Genomic DNA, 22,574 nt, shown 5'->3' with positions numbered 1-22,574 from the left:
TCATGTGCTACCAATATGCCCTGGGAACACCACACTAGGAAACCTCGATCCAGAACTATTCATATGGTTGATTAACCAGGTCTTTTAACTAGTAATGAATATGCCGTGTTTCCCTGAAAATAAGACACGGTCTTATTTTCTTTTGACCTCCGAAATAAGCGCTTGGCCTTATTTTAGGGGAGGTCTTATTACTTTTGAGGTGCAGGAGGCGGAGAGCGTGGTCACCTTATGGCTGCTGCTGTGTTGCAATATTTATCCAGGGGTTTTATTTTGGGGGGGAGGGCTTATTTTAGTGCATGCGCTCAAAAGCCCGATTGGGCTTATTATCCAGGGAGGTCTTATTTTCAGGGAAACAGGGTATATTTATGATGAAGGTAGTTGTAGGTAGTGATAGACCTTCCCCATAGGGTCCAGCACTGAGAGTCCAATCAATGTCCAGTATGATGTTATGGGAAAGCTCCTCTGCAGGTGTTTCTTGCATATAGAGTCTCAGGACAGTTGGCCTTGAAGAAGTATAAACAATTCCACTCAGCCGCGCCAATTTCATGAGTGCAAAACTCCCTTCCGGTTCTCATGGGACTACTTCACACCAGCTCACTTCCCCAACCCAAATGCCCATCCCTCCCTCCCCATTTCTAAGGCAGCCGAGAGCAAGCTAGCTTCAGAAAACCAGGCTGGAGATTCAATTGACAATAAGTATTTTGCTTGTTTTGCTCTTTTTTTCTTTTTTCTTTATCCATTAACGAGAAATAAAAATTAAGAATGAGAAAAAGAGTTTGAAATTTTGACAGCACTGAAAAAAAGTGAAGGCCACTCCTCGAAGTTATGACCATCCCTGCAGCCACATGATCGTCACCCGGATGCTTGGCAAGTGGCTCGCATTTATGACATTTGCAACATCCAGCTGTTACACGATCGGACTTTGCAACCTTCCCAGCCGGCTTCCGACAGGCAGAAAAAAAAGGAAAGCCAAGCAAGGAAGGTTGAAAATCAGGACCCATAATATCTTGCTTATGAACCGCAGCAAATATAGGTTGTAGAATCAGATGCAGTCACGTGATGTCTCACTTAATGACTGCATTGCTTAACAAGGAATTTTGTGGTTGTGATTGAAAGTCGAGGACCATTAGACTTCCTTAAAGGTAAAGGTTCCCCTCCCACATATGTGCTAGTCGTCCCCGATTCTAGGGGGCGGTGCTCAGCTCCGTTCAAAGCCGAAGAGCCAGCGCTGTCCGAAGACATCTCCGTGGTCAAGTGGCTGGCATGACTAAACACCAAAGGCGCATGGAATGCTGTTACCTTCCCACCAAAGGTGGTTCCTATTTTTATACTTGCATTTTTATGTGCTCTCGAACTGCTAGGTTGGCAGAAGCTGAGACAAGTAACGGGAGCTCACTCCGTTATGTTAGGGATTTGAACCGCCAACCTGCCGACCTGCCGACCTTTCTCATTGACAAGCTCAGCATCTTAGCCACTGAGCCCCCGCATCCCTAGACTTCTGGGGTGGATTGCCAGTTTTACTACCTGTTCGCAACCTGCATGAACCGGCAGTTTTTCACAATTTACAGTGAACTGTGCACGCGGAGTCACTAAAAAACAAAATGGCGGCGGCCCAGTGGTGACAAGGGAACCAGTTTGGGGACATGGCAGGCCTGGGTCGCTGCCGATTCTGTGACCCAGACCTGAATTCCACTACTGGATTGGCAGAACTGGGCTGAACCAGGAGCAACATACCTCTGCTAGACTTCCTTAGGAAGATTAATTTATGGAGGTGGCGATGTGTCTGTTTTTCTTTCCTCCAATGCCACGATTGGTATTGGGCAGTCCCTTCCTGTCTTTTATTCTCTTGATTCTATGCAACAGACACACTTTGCAAAGGACCTTAGGGGGAAAAAAACCATTTCCCTCCAAATCCTTCTCTGCACCTTCATCCCCATCCAGGGGCTGCAGAACGAGGGGCTTCTGAGAGAAGCAAGTGTGGAGAATTCGGGCGGTGGGATAGGAAACTAAGGAACGAGACAAAGGAAGCTCATTTAGAATTGTCTCTGCATAGCTAATGATGTTAATCCATTAGGGGTTAGCCTAAGATGGGTTGGTGCTGCAGAATTTTAATCACATGACACGACAAAGGTTTTGATTTATTTTTCAAAGAGGGCAGCTCCCCTTCCCTGAACCCCTGCGTGGAATAGGTAATAAAGACGAGATTCATTCAATGAGAGGATAGTTGAAATACACCCTGGAACATCCCTTAGGGTCCATCTGAAAGGTCAGCCCTGTGACCCCTGCAACTATTTATCCAAGCCAGGCAGGATATGAATCTGTAGGAGAATTTTCAAAAAAATTTTTTTTTTTGCTAGTAATCTATCTATATGTGCAATTTTTATCAGAGATTTTTCCCTGAGTTTTAAACATTCATTTAAACATACTTTTTTCCTCGTCATGCAGTTTCCTGAGTGCATTTGTTTAATATACAGTTCAGTCCAGTGGTGAAATCTAAAACTTTTTCCTACCGGTTCTGTGGGAGTGGCTTGGTGGGGGTCATATGACTGGGTGGGCATGGCTATGTAGTTATGTGACTTGGGGAGCAAAATACAGAAACTCACTTTAACAATGCCCTGCTGGAGCAGGGGGTTGGACTAGATGACCTCCAGGTCCCTTCCAGCCCTGTATTACTGTGCTCTTTCAAGGTATCCTCTGAAACTGCATCTAGTGCCAGGTTTGTGATCCTTCCTCCCACTCTTTTTTCCCTCCCTCCCTCTCTTCTTTCTTTCTTTCTTTCCTTCCTTCCTTCCTTCCTTCCTTCCTTCCTTCCTTCCTTCCTTCTTTCCTTTTTTTTACACAGCACCCCACCCCCAGTTTTTGGCCTATCAGGCCTCAGGCTAGCCTTTTGGGAACAAAAACGGAACCCAAATGCTAAAAAAAAGTTTCAAAAAAAGCTCCTATCATCAGCACAGCTGATTGTTGGAACATTTTTTTACTTTGTTAAGCATTTTTTTACTACCAGTTCAGGCGAACCGGCCCGAACCGGTAGGATTTCACCCCTGGTTCAGTCTAGTGGTTAAGGTACCAGGCTAGAAAGTCCAAAAGCATGAGTTCAAGTCCCATCTTAGCCATTAAAGCCATCTGGGTGACTTTATGCCAATCATCCAAAAGCTATATAGAATAGAATAGAATAGAATAGAATAGAATAGAATAGAATAGAACTGAACTGGAAGGGACTTCTAGTGCAGCCCCCCACTCAAGCAGGAGAACCTTTACCATTTCAGACAAGTGACTGTCTAGTCCAAGGGTGTCAAACTTGATTTCATTGAGGGCCGCATCAGAGTTGTGTTTGATCTTGGGAAGCCTAACACAATTTCTTGTGTGCTGAATCAGCAGTAATGCCAGTAGCAACCCACCCCTGGTCCAGTTCCTTCCTTTGATCATGTGGCAGTTCTTCACTTTATTCTACATTGAAGGAAGACAAGGAGAGAGAGGAGAGACAGAGAAAGAGAAGAGATCCCTGACCCACAGTTAGAAAATGGAATTTCTATCCAAGAAATGCTGATTATTATTATTATTTTTTGCAATGATGTTTTTTCTGCATTATGTGTCTGAAGTGGATTTTAGAGTGAGGTTACTGAGGGAAAAATAACTAATTCAGACAATTCAGTGGGTAGCCAAAACACCAAAGCAAGAAGTTTATAACCAGGTAAGGAGTGGTAAAAGAGCCGCATTGGTGCATTGGTTAGAGTGCAGTACTGCTGGCTACTTCTGCTGACTGCCGGCTGTCTGCAATTTGGCAGATCGAATCTCACCAGGCTCAAAGTTGGCTCAGCCTTCCATCCTTCTGACATCAGTAAAATGAGGACCCAGATTGTTGGGGGCAATAGGCTGGCCCTGTAAACCACTTAGAGAGGGCTGTAAAAGCACTATGAAGCGGTACATAAGTCTAAGTGCTATTGCTAAAAGGCACTGTTATATCTTCTAATTCCATATCTGTTTTGGAGGCTCAGATCCACAAGACCATGGAAATGTACCAGACACTGGAGCTAGTGGTTAGAATGCAGTCTTGCAGGCAAAACCTGCATTCCATTGCCAGAAGTTTGATCCTAACCAGTTCCTGTTTGACTCAGCTTTTCATCCTTCCTGGTTGATAAAATGAGGAGCCAGATTATTGGGGGCAATATGCTAACTCTATAAACGGCTTAGATATATACAGTGTAAGTTCTATTGCTATGGCTATAGATTGAAGGTTGAGAAATATTAACAAGGCGTATACAGTACAGGTAGTTCGATCAAAATCAGGACTGGAATTTCCATAAGACATCAGGGCAGTCATCAAGTAAATTATCATGTGAGCAGACCTGATTTTACAGCTATTTTCACCATGGTCATTAAGTAAATCACGTGGTCATTAAATGAATTGTGTGGTTGTTAAGCAAATACACCCCTCGCCCCCAATTAACTTTGGTTGTGGGAAGCTGGCAAGGATTCTTGCAAATTGCGATCATGTGATCGCAAGACACTTCAACTCTCCTAAATGTGAGCCAGTCGCCGAATGCGCAAACTGCAATCATGTGTACTGTGGGAGTTCTATGACAAGTGAAGGACAGGTTGTAAATCACTTATTCCGAGGCCTTCGTAACTTCAAACCATCATTAAACAAGCTGTCTTTAATTGAGGACTACTTATAAACCTATAAATCACGCTTTATGAACATATTATTTATCAACTGCTCACCATTGTCAGCTGTTAGGTTGACTCAGCCTTCCATCCTTCCGAGGTCAGTAAAATGAGGACCCAGATTGTTGGGGGCAATATGTAAGCCACTTAGCTGTAAAGCATTGTGAAGCGGTATATAAGTCTAAGTCAGTGGTTCTCAACCTTCCCAATGCCGTGACCTTTAATACAGTTCCTCATGTTGTGGTGACCCCTAACCATAAAATTGGTGTCTCGGTTCCTAAGACCATCGAAAATACATGTTTTCCGATGACTTAGGTGACCCCTGTGAAAGGGTCATTCAACCCCCAAAGGGGTCCCGACCCACAGGTTGAGAACCACTGGTCTAAGTGCCATTGCTATTAAGTTGAGAGATAACAAAACTGTAACCATGTATAAAACCAGTACATCTTCCCAAACCCTTTACCTTCTTTCTTTCTTTTCCTTTCAAGGATTCTGTAATCCCTTTTATCAAGGTAGAATCGGGGGTGACTGAATGGAGCTGAGCGTTTACTGGCCGGAGGCCCTTCCTGACACCTAAGTGTAGCTCACAGCAGATATTTTCCCTTTGCACTCAGAGAGAAAAGTATCTGCTGCTACACCAAGAGTCCTAGTGGACAACCATTTAAATGTGAGCCAGCCATGTGCAGCAGCTGCCAAAAAAGCCAACACAGTTCTAGTCTGCATAAATAGATGGATAGAATCAAGATCACGTGAAGTGTTAATACCACTTTACAATAGCTTGGTAAGGCCACACTTGGAGTACTGTTGCCACGATGTGAAAAAGATGCTGAGACTCTAGAAAGAGTGCAGAGAAGAGCAACCAAGATGATTAGGAGACTGGAGGCTGAAACATATGAGGAACGGTTGCAGAAACTGGGTATGTCTAGTTTAATGAAAAGAAGGACTAGGGGAGACATGATAGCGGTGTTCCAATATCTCAAGGGTTGCCACAAAGAAGAGGGAGTCAAACTATTTTCCAAAGCACCTGGGAAAAGAAGAACAAGAAGCAATGGGTGGAAACTAATCAAGGAGAGAAGCAGCCTAGAAGTAAGGAGAAATATCCTGACAGTTGGAACAATTAATCAGTGGAACTACTTGCCTCCAAAAGTTGTAAATGCTCCATCACTGGTGGCTTTTAAGAAGATGTTGGATAGCCATTTGTCTGAAGAGGTGTAGGGCTTCCTTCCTAAGCAGGGGGTTGGACTAGAAGACCTCCAAGGTCCCTTCCAAATCTGTTATTCTATTCTATTCTACCTAGGATCAAACCCAGAGACTTGTGATTGTGAGGCAAGAGCTCCACCTCTAAGCCTCCACGCCACTCAACTTACCTACTTGTTTAATCTTTGGAAAAACAATATGCATCAGATGTCCTCTATCTCCGAGAGAGAAAAATCTTAAGAGCTTTCAGGGAGAAATGTATAACTGAACCAAACTAATATTATGTATGATTGAGCCAAACAAAACTAATATTACATGGAGCCATGTAAGCTGTCCCTGAAATTATATGTTCTCATAACAAGTCCTTTCAAATGACACAAAAGAAACACGACTCATATTTGAATGCTGGCATTTAGTAAGCATGTGTGATAGAGAGAGTCCCAAGTGAACTGTTGATTTGGCTTGGCCTTAAGAGCTAATTTGATTTGGTGTGTGTGTTACACATGGAAGAAACAGCATTTACATATTTGCAAAAGTCATCAGAATCACTCATTGATTTGGACGCATTAAGTTCAATCTAACCAATTGAAATGATTTGCTCAGTCAACTCGGGAGAGGAAAAAAAACATGTTTCAGTTTGGAAATTTGAATAACCCCTGAACTGAATCTCCAAATGGAATATTTGTACACCCTTATATTTAAAATCTGGCAGGGATGACTGGCACACCATTGCTTGTCAAATGATTGCCAAAACAATTAAGCACCAGGTCCAAAAACACTTGAATTGGGAAACAAACAGCAGTGTGCCCCCTCCATCCGGCTCTGAAATATCTCTTGGAGATAGAATCCAAAATGCCACACAGCTCTGAAATCATTATCATTATTATTGAAATAAAATTTTATTTATGGAACAAGATAAAACACAGAAGGAAAATAAATGTCTTGAAGCCTAACAGGGCTAATCTCTGTTTATCTGTCTCTACTTATTTGGGGCGGGACATTGTTGCTCCCATAATTTAGTAGGGTAATGAGGAAGGGTCTTGACCACCTCCTAGAATGGGTAGCTTGCTCCTTCTAAACTGCCAGATTGACAAATCTCTGCAAAATTTCAGGTCTCCTCCTCATATCCAAGGTCTAAGGAGCTGCCATTCACAGCTTTAAAAACAATTTTTATTAAAAGGTTGACAAAGAACATAAAAGCTAAAACAAATTAATGAAATGAATGACAAATAAGTGGGAAAGGAAGGAAGGAAGGAGAAGGGAAGGGAAGGTGGAAGGAAAGAAGGAAGGAGAAGGAGAAGGAAAAGAAAGGAGGCAAGGCAAGGACTTCCAATTTCCTTTGTGGCAATTATTAATAAAGTTACAAAATTATCTCTTACTCTATAATTACAAAATGGAAAATTTCACTTTTTCTGTAATGCACCCCCACCGCCACCACCCAAATCATCAAAATCACATGTGCCTTATTTCCATTTCATGCAAAAAGTTTATCTATCGGGTTTCCAGTCAACCATAAATATAGACATTGTCTTTTCTCTGATCAAAGAAGTTAATTTAGCCAATTAATTACAAGTTCCATCATCTCCATCAACCATTCCACCATTGCGGGTAGGGTCAAACCTTCCCACTCATAGCCAATTGTTGATTGGTGGACATCAATCAAAGTGGTAAAACCAGAACTTGATCCTGAATGAAAGGGGAGGGAAGTTAAGGGTATGAACAGGAGTGGGAAGCTTCCTTGAGATAAGTATCTTCATCTTCATTCTTAAAATTCTTAGAATCTGAGATGGCTGCATGCGTAGATGCTATGGCTTTGAGCTCCTGGTGTCCCGGTGCAGTTGCATAGGGATTATTCTTTATACTATTTATGTTGTTTGTATTTTTTGTCATGGATTGCACTACGGAGGCTAAAAACAATTTTGTTGCATACATGATGGACAATGACAATAAAGGCTATACTAAAATGATTCCAAACCAGGGAGAAGAAAGACTGTAACTGTGCTGCCCAGATTTGGCTGTTCTGTTAAATGTTGATAGCAAGGGTTCAGAAATCTGTAGGCCACCCACTAATAGCGTACAACTGTGTTGGACACAAGACAAAAAAGAAGAAAAAAAATACACCCAGGAATTGTGCAACCTTTTGGCCCAGGCATTGAAGAGGGGATTGAGAAGGATTTATCGGAGAAGAAAAAGCAAGCGAGAACTACTTTTGAACTCAGCTCCATTATTGTCAGGAGTCGGTTGTACTATCCCCTGCATTTCTCTTGCTGGATGATGAGAGCCTGCTGGTGTATTTCTCGTTCTGCTGGTGGAGAAGTTTTTGCAAAAACAAATGTGTCTACTTTTTCTTGCAGAATGCAACTGATGTCCTAGATCAAGGGTGTCAAATTCAATGTCTGGGGTGCTGAGATCCAGCCTATGGGGCTGCCCTGGAAAGAGTGAAGGATCGGCCCGTGGTGCCTCTGCCAGAGGAAATGGGCTCCGAAGATCCGTTTTCAGCTGGGATGGCCTCCTGCAACCTCCATGCGGCCCTCCCGAGCTCCATTTGTGCTGGCAGAGGATTGCAGGAGGCTGTCCCAGCTGAAAACGGAACTCAGGAGCCTGTTTTCACTGGCAGAGTGCTCGGGTCACCACAAGTGCCCCTGACACAAGTGATGTCAAGCTGGTCATGCCCACCCTGGCCACACCCATAGGTCAAACACATCCCTAATGCGGCCCTCAATGAACTTGAGTTTGACACCCCTGCCCAGATGGTGTTCATCTCCTTTTTATTTTCAGTTGGCATATCAGCAACATACTACCTTAAGTTGAGTGTGTTATTGGAAATGACTTGAACTGGGCCACCATATGAAGTCCATAATATGGGATGTTTGTTTGCATTCTCATTCCGAGTCCTTTTGGAGAGGGTGCGGCTAACAAATTAAATTTCATTTCATTTCATTTCATTCTGCCTGTTATGAAAGCAATTCAAATGATACAGGTAGTCCTCGACGTACGACCACAATTGAGCCCCAAATTCTAGTTGCTAAGTGAGATATTTGTTAAGTGAGTTTTCGCTCATTTTACGACCTTTCTTGCCAGAGTTGTTAAATGAATCACTGCAGTTGTTAAGTTACTAACATGTTTGTTAAGTGACTTTGCTTGTCAGAAGGTTGTAAAAGTGGATCACATGACACTACAATGGTCATAAATGCAAGTCAGTTCCCAAGCATCTGAATTTTTGATCACATGACCATGGGGATGTTGCAATGGTTGTAAGAGTGAAAAATGGTCCTAAGTCACCTTTTCAATGCCTTTGAAAAAAAAGTCACTAAATGAGCTGTTGTAAGTCGAGGACTACCTGTATTTTGTTAACTGGGGTTTAAGGTTCAACGTGTTCTATGCAGCTACTCCTTGCTTAATGAACATTGGTTGCGTGACTGTTCAAAACCGACAGCACAACACTGCCTGAAAAAGATCTGACAGGACCCCTCTTGACATGGACCCATTTTCAGGCAGCTCTTTGAGAGCAGAAGGGCTGCTTGTCAGATTGATTTGGCACTGGGCAGGGACAGAGTCCTTCAGCCAAGCAGCCCTGTCACTCTCAAAGATGCTGGTTGGAGAAAGCCTTTCTGTACTTCAAAAACATCGTGTTTGGTGATTTTCTGGTCAGAAAGCTAGTGAACATAATATTTCTGAAGGGTAGAAAGGGTTTATCTACAGACTACTTCAGAAAGATTGCCTTTGCTAGCTTTCCAGTTGTAAGGGCCAGAGTTGCAGTCATTGAATCAGTCATGTGGGCAAATCACTTAACAACCACAATGACCAAAATTATAGTCGTAAATTGAGGACTATCTGTAATCTCAACTGCTCACTTGCACATTTTTTTTATTCCACACAAACAGGCAAATGTTCACTATAACGTTCCCATACACACTCTTTATTCTTAGAGTGCAAGTTGTCTAAAGTGGAATTACACAAGGCAGAGTGGAAGAATGCAGAATATTACCCTCTGCTTTCATTCTATGGAAAATGACATCACCATCCTTCCCAGTTTTGCAATAACACTCCAGGGTTTGGGGTGGGGGGGTTGTCCCTACATAAGACCTCACAAGCCTAAAATCCTGGTTTCAAAGTGGTTGAGATGGAACAACCATTGGACATGTTTCACAGATTAACAGAATTGGAAGGAACCTTGTAGCTCATCTAGCCCAACCCTCTGCTCAAGCAGGAGACCCTACACCATTTCTGACAAATGGCAGTCCAATCTCTTCTTGAAGTGATGAAGGTGCCACAACTTCTGAGGACAACTTCTGTTCCATGGGTTGATTGTTCTCAGTGTCAGAAAGCGCCTCCTTATTTCTAGGTTGAATCTCTTCTTGGTAAGTTTCCATCCATTGTTCCTTGTCTGGCCTTCAGGTGCTTTGGGAAATAGCTTGACCCCCTCCTCTCTGTGGCAGCCCCTCAAATATTGGAAGAATGCTATCATGTCTCCCCTGTTCCTTCTCTTCACTAGACTAGCCATGCCTAGTTCCTGCAACCGTTCATCACATGTTTTAATCTCCAGTCCCCTCATCATCCTAGTTGCCCTTCTATGCACTTTTTCTAGAGCCTCAACATCTTTTTTAATAGTGTGGTGACCAAAACTGGAAGCAATACTCTAGGTGTGGTCTTACTAGAGTGGTATTAGTACCTCCCTTGATCTTGATTGTATCCCTCTGTTAATGCAATCTAGGATTGGCTTTTTTGGCTGCCACTGCACAAACACACATGATCTTAGAGCACAGAATGCACCTGAGCTCTGTATCCTTATTGAAAGAGAAATGGGGCTGAACTGAGAAGAAAGCTTCCAATAGGAGGTTGCATACAGAGCAGCACTTGGCAAGACTTTGTCAGTGGTCTAAATAATTATAATAGGTCACTTCCTCCTATATACTACCTGGCTGGCTTAGGAATTCTGAGAGTTGAAGTCCACAACATCTTCAGGTTGCCAAGATGGAGAAACACCATATGTCTGAGTACGCCTATCCACTCTGTTTGCAAGGGGATCAGGCCTGATGCTGTGTCGACATCAGACAGGCAATAACTGGATTATCATCCCCTTAAACGCACCCAGGGACTTGCAATGCCGCCATAAAAGTTTTATGGAGTGTCAAAGAGGGGGGAGTGAGGATTTTCCTCCCTAGGACACATTTATTTATGGATTTCCTTTAGGGCACAGACTTGAAGAGCGTGATTCTCCTGGGAAGCTGGACTTAGGGTTGCTCAATCATTTTATGCCAGTAAAATGCAGAGAGAGACAGAGACAGAGAGAGAGATTCACCATCCATTGAGACGGGTCATCAATACTGCAGGAGTAATATAACCTTCAATTTTTTCTAAGCCCCCAGTCCATCAGCTGTCGGAGGAACCCAAGTAGGGTGCTCAATAGAGGAGCATTACAAAGTTGGAGAGAGTCACTTTCTATGCACTCTTTGCTCTGGCTTTTTGTCATTCTTCTTTCTCTTTGAGGATAGTTTGGCTATATTATTCTCTTCGTGCAGGTGGTCACCCCTGTGAGTCTTCAGTTCCCTTCCATCTGTAGAGAGTTTCTCATTGCATTCCTCCAGGCAAAACCTTCTTTGATGGCAGTTTCTCTAAGGTGATTCCTCTTGATCTCCAAACAGCCTGACCTTCACCTGCTAGACCAGTCTTCACTAGGAGCTTTTGGGGAAAAAAAGAAAAGGGAAAAAAATGCAATTTCTACCTAGATCTCTTTGCATCACATTGACCATTTTGAAATTAGGAGTATTTCCAACTGGATATAACAAAGAGAATTATATCCAGAATAAGGTAAAGGTTAAGGTTCCCCTCGCACATATGTGCTAGTCGTTCCTGACTCTAGGGGGCGGTGCTCATCTCCATTTCAAAGCTGAAGAGCCTGCGCTATCCGGAGACGTCTCCATGGTCATGTGGCCAGCATGACTAAACACCAAAGGCGCACGGAACGCTGTTCCCTTCCCATCAAAGGTCGTCCCTGTTTTTCTACTTGCATTTTTGAATACTTTCACACTGTTAGGTTGGCAGAAGCTGGGACAAGTAACGGGAGCTCACTCCTTTACGTGGCGCTAGGGATTCAAACCGCCGAACTGCCGACCTTTCTGATCAACAAGCTCAGTGTCTTAGGTTGCTAAGTGGGTCACACCAGGTTTTATGACCTTTTTGCCATGGTAATTAGATAAATCATGGCAGAAAGTGAAAAGTGAATCACACAGTTGTGAAATGAGCTTACCCATTGGCTTTGCCTGTTGGAAACTGGCTGGGAAGTTCGCAAAGGGCAATCTTGTGACCCAGGGATACTGCAAATAGTGTAAATACATGCTGGTTGCCAAATGCCCAAATTTTGATCATGTGACCATGGGGATGCTGTAACCGTAAGTGTGAGGACTGGTCATAAATAACTTTTTTTGGTGTTGTAACTTTGATTGCTAATTCAAGGACAAATTGTAGTGTGAATTGCCAATGTAATTTGATGGGCAGTTTTATTTCTTTTTTTCCCTTTCATTCAATCATGTCTGATTTTCCGAGATTGCCTGCATAAATCCCTACAGTTTTCTTGGCAAGGTTTTTCAGAAGTACCTTGCCCTTGTCTCCTTCCCAGGGCTGAGAGAGAGTGACTGGCCTGAGGTCACCCAGCTGGCTTTGTGCCTAAGGCAGGACTAGAACTCACCGTCTCCCAATTTGTAGCCTGATGTCTTAACCACAATACCAAACTGGCTCTCTTAATTTTTAAATTAACCAAGACCAATTGTTCAGCACTTTCCCCAGCTTTCTCCCTTCTAGTTACACTGGATCTTCAGGTTCAAAGGTTCAAGTATTTTGCCATTTTTAAGATACCTTCTGACATTCTGAGGACTGCAGTCCCCACACTTCAAAAGCATATCAGGTGGAGGAAAGCAGGACCAGAGGGGCATTTAACAGGATAGAAACTTTCAGCTGTGTGCTAGAACTTCCTGGGTTTTCTGTCATTTTAGTTTTGTGGAAGCTCTGCAGGGACCCTACAGGTCAACCACACCTGGTCCCTGGTCCCAGTTGCCAAGTATTTGCATTCCATTTTGCAAGTCATCAATCCTTCCCACTTCTCCATTCTCCCCCACTCTTTACAAAATCCCTTTGATATGTCAAGGTATTACATCCTGCCAGCTACTTATAATAAACTAATCTGTAGGATTTTAAAGTTTTCACGGGGGATCAAGCAAGAGTCATTCATCACTTGAATTGTCTCAGGGCCAAGCAGAGATCAAGGTAGGCCCTGTTTTTGTTAGCTGATTTGCATAGCCCTCTTTGGATGACGTGGCAGGAAGGTGGCTTTTCCGTGGCCCTTCTCACTAGTGGCTGAATGAGAACTAGAGAGGGAGGCAGCCAATCTCCGGTTGTGCCAACTGCTATCTTTAGAAAGGAATGGTGGCTTTTCGCATACTTATTAAAATGAGCTCAGATTTTCATGGCTTTGGAATGCAATAAAGAACTGAAGTATGGAAATGCCTCATTAAAAAGCAAAAACCGAAGGCTTTGGATAGCTGGACTCTGAACTGAGACCAATTAGATATGCAAAAGTGCCCAGAGACCTTGGCATTCTTGGCTATCAAATCACTGCAGGTCAATAATGTCTTGAATTTCTTCCTCCACCCCTCATTTCTGGGTGGGAGGAAGGGAGGGGAGGAAGGAAAGAAGGAGGGAAGGAAGGAAGGAAGAAAGAAAGAAGCTGGAAATAAAGACTAGCCAATCCTCCAAAACACCAATGGCTTAGTTGCCTAAGGAGGAGAGGGAGGGAGGGAGGGAGGGATGGAAAGAAGGAAGGAAGGAGGAAGGAAGGAAGGAAGGAAGGAAGGAAAAAAGAAAGAAAGAAAGAAAGAAAGAAAAAAAGAAAGAAAGAAGCTGGAAATAAAGGCTAGCCAGTCCTCCAAAAGAGGGAGGGAGGGAAGGATTTCCCTTTTTGAAATATTTTTTGTTTGTTTGTTTGTTGGTCAAACATGTACAAGATAGCAAATGTAAGTATAAACATGGACATGAACAAATAAATGGGGACACTAAGAAAGGGACAGTAGGCACGCTGGTGCGCTTATGCATGCCCCCTTTACGGACCTCTTAGGAATGGGGTGAAGTCCACAGTAGACAGTCTTAGGTTAAAGTTATGTGGGTTTGAGGATGTAACAACGGAGTCAGGTAGTGCATTCCAGGCATTGACCACTCTGTTGTTATTTGCTGTCGTATTTTCTGCAATCGAGTCTGGAGTGGTTTATTTTGAGTTTGTATTGATTGTTTGCCCGTGTATTACTGTGGTTGAAGCTGAAGTAGTTGTTGACAGGTAGGACATTGTAGCAGACAATTTTGTGTACTATGCTTAGATCCAACCGCAGGTGGCAGAGTTCCAGATTGTTCAAGGCCAAAATTTCGAGCTTGGTGGCATAAGGGATTCTATTGTCAGCAGAAGTATGGAGAACTGTTCTCGTGAAATACCTCTGGATCTGCTTGATTGTGTTAATGTCCAATATACCATGTGGATTCCAGGCAGACGAGCTGTATTCGAGAATAGGTTCTCTATTTGCGGGATCGCATCCTACCCCACACATCCCTGCGACCAATTCGCTCTCACAGGGAGGGACTCCTCCGGGTACCATCCGCTAAGCAATGCTGGCGGGCGGTGCCCAGGAGTAGGACCTTCTCTGTGATGGGCCCAACCCTCTGGAACGACCTCCCCCCCGATATTAGAATTACTGCTGATCTCCGCTCCTTCCGTAAGAAACTCAAGACCCACCTGTTCCAATTAGCTGGCCTGGCCCAATTGCAATTACAATCATGATCTAATCCCGACCTTCCTGGCCGGTATTTTAAATTTTTTAATTCTGGGGTATTTTAATTGGTTTTAATTGGTTTTAATCATTAGTTAATTTATGACTACTGTACAGACTTGTGTTTAATTTGTTTGTCTGGGGTTTTATATTTTTGTTGTTTATTGTATATTTTATTTCTGTCTGTACACCGCCCCGAGTCCCCTCGGGGAGAGGGGGCGGTTTATAAATTTAATAAACTGAAACTGAACTGAAACTCTTGGAAGGTAAATTTGGACTGGAAAAGGAGTGGGCAACCTGAAGGCCCCCAGTCTGGATTCTATCCCATTGGCACAATCTGCATGGCCAAGAGATTTAGGGCAGAAGAGATTTAAGGAGGGCACCATGAAGTTGATAAGAAAACTGTCAAGTAAATTTTAGCACAGAATGTATTCTGGTAGGGAAATCTGTTCAATATATGCACTGGTGTTTTTTTTTTAAAGGTTGGCTTTTCTCTTTTGAGTAATATTATGACTGTTCCCTTAGTGAAGAAATAAATATAATGCAGCTTAAAGAAATTCCTGTCTCAAGCCCCAACCCACACCTCCCATGTTTCAGATTTACCCAGAACAAAGAATTAAGTTCTTCATCTGTAGCCTGCAATGCCACTTGCCAATTGTTTTTCCAATCTTAGGCAGGGATAAAATACAGTGAAATCTTATCATCTACCTGCCCCATGGAGCTTCCCTGTCAGCTGCCATAACTCATTTGGCTTTTGCAAAGAGGAGGATGTCAAAGAGGGACAATTGATTTGTTGCTCAGGCAAGTCAGAGATAGTAGCACGGCAAGACGAGAGTTGGATGAAAGCTTTCTGATGGAGATTATTATTTCAAAGAAAAGGTTAGGAAAAAGGAATACCATAAGTATCACCCCCTGGGTTGCATCTTTTTCTTTTTTCAGCCTTCCAACTTTCTTCCTCTGCATTTGCAAAGGGTATGAACCCAGGTTGGTTTTCCAGGGGAGTGGAGAATGGCCCATGAACGATGCCCCACTTCAGTGCATGGCCCTGGTTGATAAAGATTGCACGTTTTTGGTCCTACGGGGCACAGGGGGGTCATTCCAGTGGTGGGTTATGACCGGTTTGCCTTGGTACAGGCGTACCAGTGCCTGCCAGGAGCACCAGGTACCGTTCCGGTACGGTGTTCCAGAGGGCCCACCCACCTGCCCGCGCTCCTTACCGGTATTTGACCTCTTTGGCGCTTCTGCACACAGAGCATACGGTGCCTCCGTGATGCTCCGCCAAGCATCTGGAGCATCACGGAGGTGTCGCAGAGCATCGCAGGAGGTAAGGACGCATACGTGTGGGCGTGCTCTGCGCATTCATGTGGTGGACGCCAGGCCCCGTTGCACCATACTGGTTGCAACAGGATCCGGAACCCACTACTGGGTCATTTGCACATGTGCAGGGGGGTGGGGAGCATGGGGGGGGGGTGTCGCACATGCAAAGCATTATGGGTGTTGGCACATACGTACGTTCTGTTGCTTTCACGTGCTTTCAGCACGCAAGGACAAAAAGGTTAGCCATCATTGTGCTAGAGGGAATGGGGATGGGTTCCAGCATGAATCCAAATCCAATCTCTGGTGCCAGTGACTGACCCAGATTGGATTCTCCAGAGTGGAACAATCAGCAGCTCTGAATTTCTCGTTTCAGCTCCTATGGCTGGATTCTTGTTAAATATTTTTCTTGACAGCAGTTACATTTGCATTCCTTCCCATTTTTCCATAAAAGAAAAACAAGCGAGGTCATGCTTGCACGCTTCCTGCCAATCGTCTTTGGCAGAAGAGAGAAGAAAATGGGTTTTGGGGGAAGGAGATGGACCTTAACTTGGCTGCATTACTTTTTTTTTTTAATCTCACAACTCCAAATAGGAATGTCACTTATTTTGCTTATGACACCAGTGAAGAAATATTATTATCATCCGAGGCAAAGGAGTTATTTTACAGACTTAATTCAATTAATTCTCACTTCCTGGTCAGAAGGTGTGTTAAAGTACTTTCCTTTGACAACTTTAAAACGGGGTCTTGACATATATAATGGCTAGGAAAAAGACTGTAGCTTGCTCCAGCAGTCACAGCTATGCAGACACGCATGGAGAGAGAAAGTGAGGCATATAAAAACCTACAATGAATAAAAAATGAAATCACTCCCAAGGCAAAATGGGAGAACTTCTTTGAGTTTTGGGCCACGTATCTTCCTCAGAGGTTACATCTTCTAATGCAGACTCTTGAAAGGAAAGGAAACTCCCCTGCAGTTCAACTTAAAATGATGAGAAATCTTTTAATCCTTGACACACAGGTGTATTTCAATGGCAGAAGAGCCTGGATTTGAGACAGTCGCCTCCAGAAAAAAAGGAAGATTGACCAGCAAAACCTCCTCTCCATCCATCTGAGACATCTCTCTGGTCTTAAAGGATAAATTATGTGATGAGAAAACTCTTCCTCCTTCCAGGTAAATATGTCACGTTTTAAACTACAGCAATATACTTTCTTCATTCGAAAACTGGGCATATCTTAATCTTGCAGTGGCTAATTTCACACAACATGGTATGAACCCACTGTTGTTTTAACCTGAACATTAGTGAAGCATAATTGGTTGGGGTTTGCACAGCATTTTGGCATACAGACTAAATAAAGGACATTATTTTTGGGTTCACTCAACAGGTTTAGCAGCAAATTAACTTGATTTTCTTGATTGGCACGGATCCTTTCAATTCAGCTAAAGTGCTGGACCTATTTATGGACCTATTCATTGGGGGGGGGATTTATTTTTAGCAATATGGAATGGCTGCCATTGCCTTTGCAAACATATTTCAACTTTCCCAGCATGTCTGGAGTCCTGGAATCTTCTGGTGGTCTCCCGTCCTTGTATTAGTTAATCCAGTTTCAAGTCTCACTCTACAATAATTCTAGACTTGCTTTAAATATGATGTGTTGAACCATCAAAACCAAATATAATTGTACAGATAAGCAGGGTAACATAACTTGTTTACCCAATTCCCGTGTATGTCTGTCTGTTTCAGAGTTGGTATTCAGTTCTGGAGAACCGGTAGAAGAAATTTTGAGTAGTTAAGAGAACCCGTAAATACCACCTCTGGCTGGCCCCGCCCCCATCTATACTCTGCCTCCCGAGTCCCAGCTGATCGGCTGGGTCTTCTTCTGTTGCCCAGCACAGGAGAACGGAACTGGAAAGCAGGCTAGTGGGGTGGGGAGGGAATGGAGATTTTACAGTAACCTTCCCCTGCACGCCCACCAAGCCACGCCCACAGAACTGGTAGTTTAAAAAGTTTGAATCCCACCACTGTTCTGTTTCTCACAAGACCATGCCAAAATGCTGAAATAGTGACTCCAGATGATTTAGAGAATTAAAACTCCAAATGCAAAACACAATAACACCCTCCCTCCCCCATCAAATCCTGGTGACAATGATCAAACCAACCATTTGATGGAATCCATATCACTCTGGGCTTTCCAAGTCCATTGGCAAAACAATGTGGTGAAAGAATATCAAGGTAGAGGTTAATCATATCTCTGTGGGCATGATGTCCCACAGGGAGAGAGCCACCAAGGAGAAGGCTTGGTCCCATTAGATGGACCTCCTTAAGAGAAGGCACTTGTATAACATCACCTACTTCCCTGCTTTGGTGGGCTGGGTAGATATAACTGGGAAAAGGAAGCCCTTCAATAACTCATCCCCAAAAAACAGCACAAGCTCCAGACTTCTTTACCTGTGTCATGACATTGTATCCAAGTATGTAAGGGGTAGACTATCTCTGAATTTATGACCTTTTTGCCATGGATGTTCGGTAAGTGAATCAGGTTAAGAAAATCTGGCTTCCTCTTTGACTTTGCTTGTTGCAAAAATGTTGATCTGTTCTGACTTAGGCTTCCCAAGAGCATGAAGCAAACTCCTTGTCCTGACAAAAATCCCTTTTATTAATTGACTGTGAATTCTGCTCATTCATATCCAGCAAAGTCTTTCGAGGGAGGATTTACAGTCACAGACCTTATCTGGCTTGGAGAGCTGCCAGGTCGATATCTGCAAAACTTGGCAAGGAGTCTCGGAGAGTCACAAACCAACTAAGCGAACTAATGGTCTCCTGCAACCTCCACTCCCATTTTGCTCCTCTTTTACCTCCTCTTGGAGGGGCCGTTCATCATCCACCTGTGGCCTTATTCCCAAGTCGACCCCTGTCCTTTAGCTGTTCCCTTCATCTGGCAACTCTGCACATGCACACACTGGGAACAGTCTCCAGCTGTTCTTCTGCCTCACTGATCTCTGACTCTGAAGGCAGCTGATAACTGTCAGATGGCCCTGGCTCTTTCTCTGCCTTCGACACAAAGCCCTCATCAGAGCCTTCCCCAGACTCCAGGACTGGCCCAGGTTCCTCCCCAATCTCCTCACTGTTCGAATCTGCTGCCAGCTCTGCTGGCCACTGGTGGGCCACAACATGATCATCTGACCTTGGGATTTTGCAACTGTCATAAATATATGCCAGAAGAAGCACAAGAACACCAACATTGATATTCCCTAAATTCCTCTGAAGATGTTACCTAGCCTGGTAATGAAACACCAACCCACAAGTTTGGAGAATGAACCTCCACTCTTCAATATGTCAGTTGCGAAATGCCCAAATTTTGATCATGTCACTGTGAGGATCCTGCAGTGGTTGTAAGTGCGAGGTCATAAGTCAAGTGCTGTCGTAATTTTGTACAGTTGTTAAATGAATGGTTGAAAAGTCCAGGACTACCTCTATTTCAGATTTAGAACCTGGGTCTGAATGGAAAAAGGGCCCTTAATTTTTATGCAAATGTGCTTCTTCTCCCCCTGAATTGCACAAAGGAAACAAATGCATCCACAAAGCTCATATTTTTGCCGTTAACTTTTGCAGTTAATGTTCCCACGGCTCCTTCTGTGCCAACCTTTACGCATCCATATCTGTGTTTTGGAAGCTGGTGCGTTTTGCATAATGTGTGTTTTTGTAGCAATTGTTTCCTTTTGAACGGGGATATGTTGAATGCTGCTTTGCATGGGGCTTGACAGGGCCTTACCGACGGAACACAATGTATTGCCAAGGAAAAGGCACTGGGCTTGCTTTCGTGCAACTAATCACATTTCTTCCTAGGTCTTCATTCACCACGGGGGACGCAATTTATTCCGAGGGAAAGATTTCTCTCCTGTGGGTTTTTTCTTTTTCTTTTGCTTATTTCTCCGCCTTTAGCAAATTCTCAAGGATAGCAAACTATTGTTTCTATTTAATAGGCCAATTGGAGCAGCTGCAAGGTCACCCGCTCATAGTCTTAAATGGACTCAACTCTGCAACAGCTTCCGCAGTGCCCAGCCAACTGCAGCCTTACAAATAGGAAGCCTGGGGGGGTTGTGGGGAGGGGGGGGGAGAAGACATTGAATAGTTTAATGGTCAGAAGACTGATGGAAACCATAGGTAGGAAAGATGAATATCATTGGATCTCTTTAGCCTTGGCTGCTACTGTCAGGCCTGCTGTCAGGGTTCCAAATAGTATCCAAAAGTAAATCAGAGTCCGAGGCAAAGGATTCCTCAAAGTTCCAATTTATTAAGAGAGCCATGTTGGCACATCTGGGAAAACCCGAATCTGAAAGCTTCCCGGTTTTCCCCACCCAGTTGAAAGTTCAAGATATTGCCCCGATACCCACAAGTCCATCACAGGGTCCAATCTCCCACTGCCATGCTGGCAGTTCCACCCATCCAGTTCCGGTCAGGTGCAGAGACAAAGGATGACCTTGGCTTTCTAGAAAGAATTTTGTTATGGCTACACATCATCTAACTCCATACAATCCCCCCTCCCATTTTCCCACAATAGCAAATGCATAGTAGAATAATAGAATGTGTGATAGGCCTGAGGTCCAAAAGAAAAGATGGCTTGCAGCAGAGGGGAGTTTCTACCGGTATGGTCCAGTTCGGCCGAATAGGTAGTAACTCTGGTGGACATGTGACCATACTGATTCTATCCTCTGTGGCACCATCTTGTTTTTCTGTTCTGCACACGTGCAGAACAATCTTCATTGAAAAAAATGTAATTTCCCCCCTTTTTAATGTTGTGCGCATGCGCAGACTGTCTTAAGTGAAAATGCCTCTCCCACTCGCCCCACCTTTTGTTTCCTATGGGAGGCACCAAGGTGTGGCTTTACTCCCACGTTGACCCTGCTTTCTTAGTTGTTCTTGTCTTCTGGCAGCTCTGCGCATGTGCACACTGGGAACAGGCTCCAGCTGTTCCTCTGCCTCACTGCTGTCTAGCTCCCTCTCTGCCTCCGATGCAGAGCCCTTGTCTGAGCTTTCCTCAGTCCCCTGGACTGGCCCATGTTCCTCCCCAATCTCTCACTCTCCGACTCTGCTGCCAGCTCCACTGGCCACTGGCGGGCCACAACACCTGGCTCTCTTCAGAAGTTTTGGACTATAACCCCAAACATTGTTATGCAGCAGGGAGCTTGGACAGGGATAAAGATAATTGTTGTTCAAAATGTTTGGCAGAAGAAACCATTCTAAATAGCTTGTAGCATCCTGGATCCAGAAGGAATATGAATAATATGAAATTGGGAAGGCAATATCTAATGCCGAGAGTCTTGGAAAATATGGTAGGCTCTGATTGCTGGCAGAATGTTCTTCCCTTCACATTTCTTTCCTTTGATGTTTTAATCATTCCAATTAGCTAGACGCCTCTGAGCACTGATTGTTACAATAAATAGTCTGGAAGCCCACCAGATATTAGCCATTAAAACAACCTGAGAATCTGTTGCTCCTTTCTACGTTGGCCAATAAACGTAATTGATTGCAATCGTTCTGCGTCAGGATATTATTTTGTTCTGGCTTGGAGATGTTGCTTGCTGTTTCACAGAACTAAAAGGAGCAAAAACAATGCCAGACCCTATGTGGGAGAAATATCCCATTTGGAAGATATTGAGGTTTTGCTGTTTTGCCCGACTACCTCCGCCATGCTTCCGAAATGCGGTAGAATCAAGTGGGAAGTGGCCGGTGTAGGTGGGTGTGAAATTAAGCCTCCTTCCCATAAAATCCATCCAGAAAACACAAAAGGAGGAGATATGCTTTAATTCTGCTTCAGCCCAGATTGCGGGAGAGAAAGTAGTTTAAAAAGTATTATTCTTTAATTGACTAATTCATTGGGAATTGCTGTGTTATAGATTTTCATGGGATGAAGTGCTTATGATGGGCTATAAACAGGTAATACTCAGCCTTAAAATTATGTTATGGAGGTAGAGAGGCAATTAGGTTTGGTGGCCTTCCTAGGTATGATTTTCAGTAGTCAGTCTCTTCTGTTTTACACTAATATATTTAAACCAAATACCTATCTTTAAATTTAAGACAGCACTAACCCTAGAGCATTTGAATGGACTAGGAACAGTTATCCTGGAAGTGATATTTAGGTGGGGGGACTTTACTTGTTACCTTGTGATGAAGGGGCAATTTATATTACGATTAGTGTATTGTTGAATTGCTCATTTTATTAAAATGCATGGTTGTGTTTTATATCCCCCTCATTAAATTATATTTAAAGCTATTTGGATTTATTTTGTGTTGTTAGCTAGCATTCTGTTTCTCTGAATGTTTCTCTGAGCCAAGTTTTGTTTTATTGTTTGTAAAATCCTCTGCAATCGTGATGGTGATTAGAATCAGTCAGGGACGTGCGGTCAGGGGAGGCCGGGGAGGCAGAGCCTCACCACTCTCATCATGAAAATTAAAAAAAAGGGAAAAGGCGCTGAGGAGCCTTCTGCACACGTGGTCCGGGAATGGGACCACATGTGCAGGAGGCTCTTCTAGCCTCAGCCTCCCTCCTGCACACGTGGTCCCATTCCCCGCCTTCCTGAATCAA

Source organism: Natrix helvetica (assembly GCF_964273705.1).
Source record: "Natrix helvetica genome assembly, chromosome: 9".
Classification (NCBI taxonomy): domain Eukaryota; kingdom Metazoa; phylum Chordata; class Lepidosauria; order Squamata; family Natricidae; genus Natrix; species Natrix helvetica.
This window is presented reverse-complemented; position numbering follows the sequence as displayed.